A 9382-nucleotide genomic window follows, 5' to 3' on the forward strand; every position below is an offset into this window, starting at 1 on the left:
TTTGTATGAAACAAATATTCATAAAAAAAAACCCACTATTTGTGCTTTGCCGAATAACGTATTTGTATTTGGACACACCCTTAGTGTGAGTGTGCGTGCGTGTATCCGTGTTAGTAGCTAGTGAAAAGGGAGAGGAAGGAAAGCGACCGTGAGGGGGAGAGAAGTGGTTGCTTTGGACAGTAGTCTGTAACGCACATTGTCTGGTTTCTGATCGACAAAGCAACTTACTTTCTCACTCACGGTGGCACAAACACAGCAGTCCCAAGTGGAACAAACACAAAACAGTCCAGCGTAGTGAACACAACTAAACAGGCAGCAAGCTTCAAATACTCCTTAGAGTAAAACAGCAAAAAGGGACTTGGCGGTCTGTCAATTCACACACAAAATGAGCAATAAAGCTTAAAAAGCTTTTCATGGCAAGCTTGATCCTCGGCAGCAGAAAACAGCCGGGTTGATTCAGTCAGTGGACGGTGGGGCGCAGGAGTTATCCGCATCTCCATGAAGAAATCCTTCTTCTGCAGGCAGTGAGAGTGCTGTGTTGCAGCAGCAGCGGTCTCTCTCGCATCCGACAATTGTGTTCGGTTGAACACAGCTCGAAGTTTCAGTTCATCCAGCGAGGGGAGAAACTTCCAATCGGTGGGGGGAAAGCACATGCACAGGGTTACCTCCTTTTAGTAAACTGGCTCACTGAGAGGCAACACTTCTGATTTCTGGGTGCGCTCAGTTCTCAAAGGGGCAGTGACGTGTCGCAGTGACTTCCTCTGTTTTGGAGCATCTCTGTCAATCAGAGACGAGAGTTTCCGGTTTAACACCTAGGTGTGACCTGAGCAGTGTATGTTGGGATATGGAGCCTGAAACAGACTCCCTTTGTTTGACTGTTTCTTGTTATCAGCCTTTGTGGGTTGTATGCAGGCTTGCTTTTGTCTCAGGCACATGGAGTATGAGGCCCAACATTCCCATCTCACACATGAAGTACTGACCCATGCTAAGCCCCATGATCTTACCTGCCCCTCCAGGAAACTTATGTCTCAAAGACCTTTACTCAGTGGAGACAGGTGCAGAGCCTCACGGATACTTTCTGGAAGTGTTGGAGGGAGGAGTTCCTTTCTACACTACAACCATGAAAGATGTGGCAAGAAAATAAGCCCAATCTTCAAGTTGGAGATCTCGTCTTGCTAAAAGACACCCAAGTCAAAAGAAATGATTGGCCTCTTGGGGTCATCACAAAGACCATGACAAGCAAAGACAGAAAAGTATGCAAAGTTGAAGTCAAGATCATCAAAGAAGGAAACCCTAAAGTGTTCCAGAGACCCACCTCAGATGTCATTCTACTCCTTCCAAAAGAAGAGGAATGATGGCATAATAATCATTATACCAGGAAGGTGTGCTGGACAATGGGCCGCCTCTGGTGGTGGATTTTGAAAGGACACTATTTATTTTAGCAGTGTCTCCGTGGCTAGTGTTAGTTCCAGTGTTACAAGTTAATGAAAGGACATGATGTTCTCAGCTTTGCCTACTTTCATGCCCACAGCGAAACTTATGGCTGTCAATAACTGTTGTAAATGCTTTATGTGAATGTTATGCATACTTACCTGTTTTATCTATGTATGTGTGTGTACATATATATATACACACACATAGGTGACAAATTAAAGGAAAAACCGGTACAGGTCTGAATGAGGGGATCTGGTGGCTCTTTTATGCTTTGGGGGGCATTTTGCTGGCATGGTTTTGGTCCACTTGTTACCTTAAAGGGAAGCGTCACTAAAAATCAATACAAAGTTGTTCTGAGTCATAATCTTTATCCTATGATGAAACATTTCTATCCTGATGGGAGTGGTCTCTTCCAGGATGACAATGCCCCAATTCACAGGGCACAAGGGGTCACTGAATGGTTTAATGAGTATGAAAATAATGTGATTGTATGCTATGGCCTTTGCAGTCACCAGATTTCAACTCCATTGAACACGTATGGGAGATTTTGGACCGACATGTTAGACAGCACTCTCCAACACCATCATCAAAACACCACATGAGGGAATATCTTTTTGAAGAAAGGTGTTCATCTCTACAGAAGAGTTCCATAGATTTGTAGAATCAATGCCAAGGGTGAGGAACAGTGTTCACACTGAAAGTGCAAGAAACCTATTTTTTCTTAAAGATTATTATTATTATTATTATTATTATTATTAGGGCCCGAGCACAAAAGTGCCAGGGGCCCAGCCATTTTGAATCTAGTTTGCATTTTTTTCACAAAGTGAAGCTATTGACAGGTGTTGTATTTTCACGAATTTCTCCTAGAGATTTAACCTGTGCAACTTCAAATTTGGTAGGCTACATCTAAGCACCTTTGTGATGCTAAATTGCAAAGCTTTTTATTTTTTATGGAACGCCCTTGGTGTGGCGTGCCGGACAATTTTGCCCAAAACATGTTCGGGGCATTAAACAGGAAGTTTTTGTAACTTGGCTTCCCAGTCTGCCCCAAATTTCCCATGCTTGATAAGAATCCAGGTCTGAATACATTTACATGTCAATCTTGAGTCATGACATGTAATTAGTGGCTGTTCTCTAGTGCCACATGGTGGACACAGGAAGTGATAATTATCTTCTACATGCAATGTCCAGTAATCATGAAAATGTATATTCATGTCAGGTGCCCTTTGATAAATGTATTGCTGTATCATGTTGCCCTGCAATAACAACAGTTTGACTATGGCGTAGTTTGACTGCAGAGCACCTTAACATGTGCGAAGGAGTAAGGGCCTGATCATCGCGGCTTGCAGCTTTAAGTATTATTCTGGTACGCCATTGCATTTTTGAGGGTCTTAGGATGCTTGAAAACTCGTGAAACTTTGCACATGCATCAGAAGTGGCGAAACTTGATATCTGATATGGGTCTAGGGCATAGGTGTGGCAAAATGGCTCAAGGGCGCCCCCTAGAAAATTTCAAAGTCAAAGCCCCCACCTTTGATTTTGACGCAGATGTACCATCTCCAGACTTTAAAAAAATCTGTATTGGAGCCATACCCTAAGTCCAACAGGAAGTCATCCATTTTGAATCTATTGTGCATTTTTTTCACAAAGTGAAGCCATTGACACGTGTTGTATTTTAACGAACTCCTCCTGGAGATTTAACCTGAGTGACTTAAAATTTGGTTGGTGATATCTAAAGACCTCTGCGATGCTAAATTGCAAAGCTTTTTATTTGTCATTGAACACCCTTAGCGTGGAGTGCCAGACAATTTTGCCCAAAACATGTCTGGGGCATTAAATAGGAAGTTGTAAGGAAATAATATTTTACCCATTCACACAGTGTCTGATAATCCTGGCACTTCAGACCTGTGTCAACAGTCCTCCAGTACTGATATCACATCTGCCCCTCCCTCCAATACATGTGAGGTGTGAGGGCCCGTTCATTGCTACTTGTAGCTTTAATTATTTTTCATTATACAGTACAGACCAAAAGTTTGGACACACCTTCTCATTCAAAGAGTTTTCTTTATTTTCATGACTATGAAAATTGTAGATTCACACTGAAGGCATCAAAACTATGAATTAACACATGTGGAATTATATACTTAACAAAAAAGTGTGAAACAACTGAAAATATGTCTTATATTCTAGTTTCTTCAAAGTAGCCACCTTTTGCTTTGATTACTGCTTCGCACACTCTTGGCATTCTCTTGATGAGCTTCAAGAGGTAGTCACCTGAAATGGTCTTCCAACAGTCTTGAAGGAGTTCCCAGAGATGCTTAGCACTTGTTGGCCCTTTTGCCTTCACTCTGCGGTCCAGCTCACCCCAAACCATCTCGATTGGGTTCAGGTCCGGTGACTGTGGAGGCCAGGTCATCTGGCGCAGCACCCCATCACTCTCCTTCTTGGTCAAACAGCCCTTACACAGCCTGGAGGTGTGTTTGGGGTCATTGTCCTGTTGAAAAATAAATGATGGTCCAACCAAACGCAAACCGGATGGAATAGCATGCCGCTGCAAGCTGCTGTGGTAGCCATGCTGGTTCAGTATGCCTTCAATTTGGAATAAATCCCCAACAGTGTCACCAGCAAAGCACCCCCACACCATCACACCTCCTCCTCCATGCTTTACGGTGGGAACCAGGCATGTAGAGTCCATCCGTTCACCTTTTCTGCGTCGCACAAAGACACGGTGGTTGGAACCAAAGATCTCAAATTTGGACTCATCAGACCAAAGCACAGATTTCCACTGGTTTAATGTCCATTCCTTGTGTTCTTTAGCCCAAACAAGTCTCTTCTGCTTGTTGCCTGTCCTTAGCAGTGGTTTCCTAGCAGCTATTCTACCATGAAGGCCTGATTCACACAGTCTCCTCTTAACAGTTGTTCTAGAGATGTGTCTGCTGCTAGAACTCTGTGTGGCATTGACCTGGTCTCTAATCTGAGCTGCTGTTAACCTGCGATGTCTGAGGCTGGTGACTCGGATGAACTTATCCTCCGCAGCAGAGGTGACTCTTGGTCTTCCTTTCCTGGGGCGGTCCTCATGTGAGCCAGTTTCTTTGTAGCGCTTGATGGTTTTTGCGACTGCACTTGGGGACAGTTTCAAAGTTTCCCCAATTTTTCGGACTGACTGACCTTCAGTTCTTAAAGTAATGATGGCCACTCGTTTTTCTTTACTTAGCTGCTTTTTTCTTGCCATAATACAAATTCTAACAGTCTATTCAGTAGGACTATCAGCTGTGTATCCACCTGACGTTTAGGGTTAAAAGTAACTAGAATAATAAATGTTAACACATCAGCTTTGTAGACTACATTTTGTATGTCGTGCATATAGATAAGAGTGTGTAAGTCATGTATTTCTATACATACATTAATACTTTCTGATGTGAACCTACACTTTTAGATCAGTGAGTGTTGTTAGTGTTAAATCTGTCTAGTATTAAGCACTGATCTGTACCTGTATCAGGTTATAAGCTTTGTGGTACTTTATATATTTCTGTTTACTAAGAAAATACATAGAAAACACGTGTAAGTCATGTGATATGTTGTCTGTTTTTGATTGTATTGTATTTATTTATCGTGACAGTGTACAGTTTTTAACATAAATGATGCACTGCACCAGATTTAGCTTCAAGCTAATTTTCATCTGCACACCCTTACAATTAAAACATATACCAGCACAATAACAAACAATACAAAGCAAAAAACACACAGGATACACTACACTAAATACAAAGCCACACACAACAGCACATCACATACACCCACAATGTCAACCAGAAATCAACAAGGCAAGCATGTCAAACCAAAAGCAAGATTATTTGAGAAGACCATGAGATCAAATCCAGACTCAGTGGCCAGAGCTGAGCAGCCTTCAGCAAATTCTTCAACCTGGTTCTGAATGCACTGATTGAACTGCAGCTCTTCATATCATCAGGCAGGACATTCCACAGAGTTGTGGCTTTCACAGAGAAAGCTGAGTGCAGTGCGACAAAATGGTATGGTGCAATCATGTATTCAGGATATTCTGGAGGATCTAATAGAACACATAGTGGAGGAGGGGTCAAACCATTTAAAATTTTATAAACTAGGCACAATTTTGAGAATAATCTAAAATTCTCAAAGCTCAGTAAATTGTATTTCTCTAATACCCTACAGTGATGGAAATGCATTGGCTTTTTGTCAAGAGTTTTTAGAGTTTGTTTGTATAAGGACTCAAGAGGTTTTATGGCTGTTTCTCCAGCCTGCCCCCAACATATGATGCAATAAGACATATATAAAGAATCATTGCATGCATAAATATTTTGGCTGCATCCAAAGAGAGACAGTCAGCTTATATAATAATATTAATATATAGGCTAAATAATAGGGGACCTAACACTGACCCTTGTGGAACACCCATTGTGCACTTCATGTTACTGAACAGTGTGTCACCAACTTTATCACATTGTATCCTATTAGATAAATATGAAGACATCCATGCCAGTGCTCTAGATGAGAAGTTCATCAACTACTCCTCCTTTATCAAGTCTTGATTTAATTTGCACTATTAAGTGCAAGGTAGCAGATTCAGTGAAATGATTTGCTCTACTACTACTACTACTTGTTGGTCCGTAGTTACTGGCTTCAAGGCGATCTCAGTCTCCAGATTTAAAAATAGGTGTGATAATGGCACATTTCCAGTCATCAGTAAAGGAGCTGTGTTTCAAAGACAAGTTAATTAAATGAGCAATTGGGGGAGTTAAAATATCTTTGTGTGATTTAACAAACATGATGTCAAATTGGAAAATTATTTAATGGGTAGAACATACATCCTCAAAAAGGTTTAAACATGAAATCAAAATGGATTAGTTTGAGAACAACATTCAGTACAGGGTCACATGGCAAATGCCATATGATTTGGCCACTGTCATGACTGATTTGCCCTGTTTTATGCCTGAAGCCCTCTCCAGCAAAGGAAGTGGGACTCTCCTATCTGTCTTCTTCTTTCTGATTTTTAGTATGCTGTAAGCAAACATGTGTTTCCACTGACTATTAGCATGCAACTGATTATTATTAACTTAGCATGTAATTTTATGACATTTTACATTTAATTTTCTATCTATCTATCTATCTATCCTTCCATCCAGTTTATGTAGGCCTTATATAAATGAAACTTGGTTTAGGGATGGTTGTAACAAGGCGTTACAACAGTCCCAGTATCACCTGCCATGCTTTCACCTCATGTGAACTAACTTGACTGCTAGTTTGACAAATGTTAGCCATTTCTATTTTTAGCTTACAAAATAGTGATTCTAATAATACTTGTTTGGATTCCTAGATATTTGATCTCAGGACATTATCCAAAAAAATACATCTGATAGAAAAGTTAAATTTTTACCTCATGAAAACACTTTTGCTGGTAACTTTCTCTGGGAGTTTAAGCGAGAAGACAATCTAACTGAGCATGTGTAGAGTGAGTGTAATCACTGTAGCTTGTTTCTGATTGGAGGACTTCAAGGTGTTACAACCGTCCTGCTATGACAATGAGTCAGTATTGACATATGGATGCATTCAGGGTCGGACCTTTATCAAGCATGAGAAATTTTGGACAGATTGGGCGATGTACCTTAAATTTATAACAACTTCCTGTCAGGAGTTCGTTAAAATACAAGGCATGCAAAATCGCCTAAATTGACCACTAAATTCAAAATGGCCAACTTCCTGTTGGGTTTAAGCTATGGGTCCAAGAGACTTTTTTGTGTGCCCTGGCATGATATGTGTGTACCAATTTTCATACATGTCGGTTTAACGTGTGGTGGAGGCTGCTTTGTTGAAATATTGTAGGCGGCACTATTGAGCCAATTTGTATCACTGACGGCACATTGTCATTTAGATGTATTCAGGCTGGGACTCTTATCAAACATGTGAAGTTTGGTGCAGATTGGAGCATTTACACTAAGTTATAGCAATTTCCTCTGTCATGACGAAACATCAAAACTCAACAGCATGCCACGCCACGGCCACCCGCTTCAACAATAGCTAAATCTTTCAATAACATTTGATCACAAACTAGTCTAGATGACCCACACTGATTTCGAAGTCATTTTGATGGATTATGTAGGAGGAGTTCATTAAAATACAAGGCATGCAAAATCACCAAAATTGAGCACTAAATTCAAAATGGCTGACTTTCTGTCGGGTTTAAGCTAGGGGTCCAAGAGACTTTTTTGTGCACCCTGAAATGATACATATCTGTACCAATTTTGGTACATGTAGGTTTAATGTGGCACCGGGGCTGCTTCATCAAAATATTGTAAGGGGCACAGTCAAGCCATTTGCCACACCCATGCCCGCCAGCTATACAATATTACAGACTTTAAGACCTGTCATGTGTGTGCAAGGTTTTGTGTGTGAGTTTTCAAGCATGTCTAGCCCCTTAAAAACAGCTTTGTATTTTGTGGCGAACAATTTATTGCCATGGCAACGGCTTTTGATGATAACTCAAAAGCTTCAGGAGTTATCATCATCAAGGCTGACCAAATTTTATGTGTTTTGGGCTGACCTGCTAGTAGTTAGCAAAAGAGTGGTGCTTAAGACTTGTTGTTGCCAGTGGGTGGCACTATGACTATGACTCAATATGAGCCTGTACTTGCCTTCAGACCGGGACCCTTATCAAGCATGGGAAGTTTGGAAAAAATCTGATCATGCAGAGTCAAGTTATCCAGTGAAAACTCACCATTTTCACAATATGGAATCATCAAAGACTTAAGGCTTTTCTGACCAAATTTCCAATGGATCTGTTCATCCTGCTTGGTACAGCTCATAAAAGTACAGAACAAGTAACTTCCTCTTGCCAGTAAGTGGCACTATGAGTATGTCTCAATATTGACACATAGATGTTTTCAGGATGGGGCCCTCCTGAAGGATGAGAAATTTGGGGCAGATTGGACAATGTATGTTGGAGTTATAAGGACTTCCTGTTTTATGGCGAAACATCAAAATTTGCTGCATCGCAATGGCAAGGGCGTTCAGTGAAAATTCATGATGATCAATCTGATGAGATCTGTTGGAGGAGTTCATTCTGGTGATTTGCAAAGCATGCAAATCTCCAGAAATGGTCGCTTAATTCAAAATGGCTGACTTCCTGTTGGGTTTACGGTTTTGCTCCAAGAGACTTTTTTGTGCGTCTGGGCATGATACATGTGTGTACCGATTTCTATGCATGTCAGTGAAACATGCCGCAGGGGATACAGTTTCACCACTTCTGGCGATCGTGCAAAGTTTCATAAGTTTTTGAGCATGTTTAGGCCCTCAAAAATGTGTTTCTTTGAGAATAATAATAATAATGATAATAATAATAATAATAATAGAGAATTATAATTGCTTCAATTACAAGAGGGCCTTCACACTTCGGTGCTCGGGCCCTAATGATAATAATAATTCCTTGAATTACAGCCAAATAACCAGGCTGAGACTGGGTCACTGTGCACTGAATCAAGGGCTGGCACTGGTAAGCACAAGGATGGAAAATGCATCTGTGGAGAGGCAGAAACTGTGAATAATGTCTTGATGGAATGCACCAGCTATCACACAGAGAGATGCATCATGCAAGCAGAGCTGTCAGAAATTGGAGCTACAGATCATTCATTGAAATTAATACTCATCGTGGAAAATTTTAAAACAACAAAAACTGTGACTAATCACACTGGACTCACGCACTAGACTCTGCATTTAAAGACCTAACTCATTCAATTAAGTTCTACAAATTACCTGTGGAGGGCAGCAATACGCCTTTGCTGCGTCTAATCTGCCGCAAATTACAGAAGAAGAAGAAGAAGAAGAAGAAGAAGAAGAAGAAGAAGAAGAAGAAGAAGAAGAAGAAGAAGAAGAAGAAGAAGAAAGGAGTACATCTCAAGTCTCTGGACTCTTCTCA

The sequence above is a fragment of the Thunnus thynnus genome, chromosome 13 (assembly GCF_963924715.1).
Source record: "Thunnus thynnus chromosome 13, fThuThy2.1, whole genome shotgun sequence".
NCBI classification, from domain to species: Eukaryota; Metazoa; Chordata; class Actinopteri; order Scombriformes; family Scombridae; genus Thunnus; species Thunnus thynnus.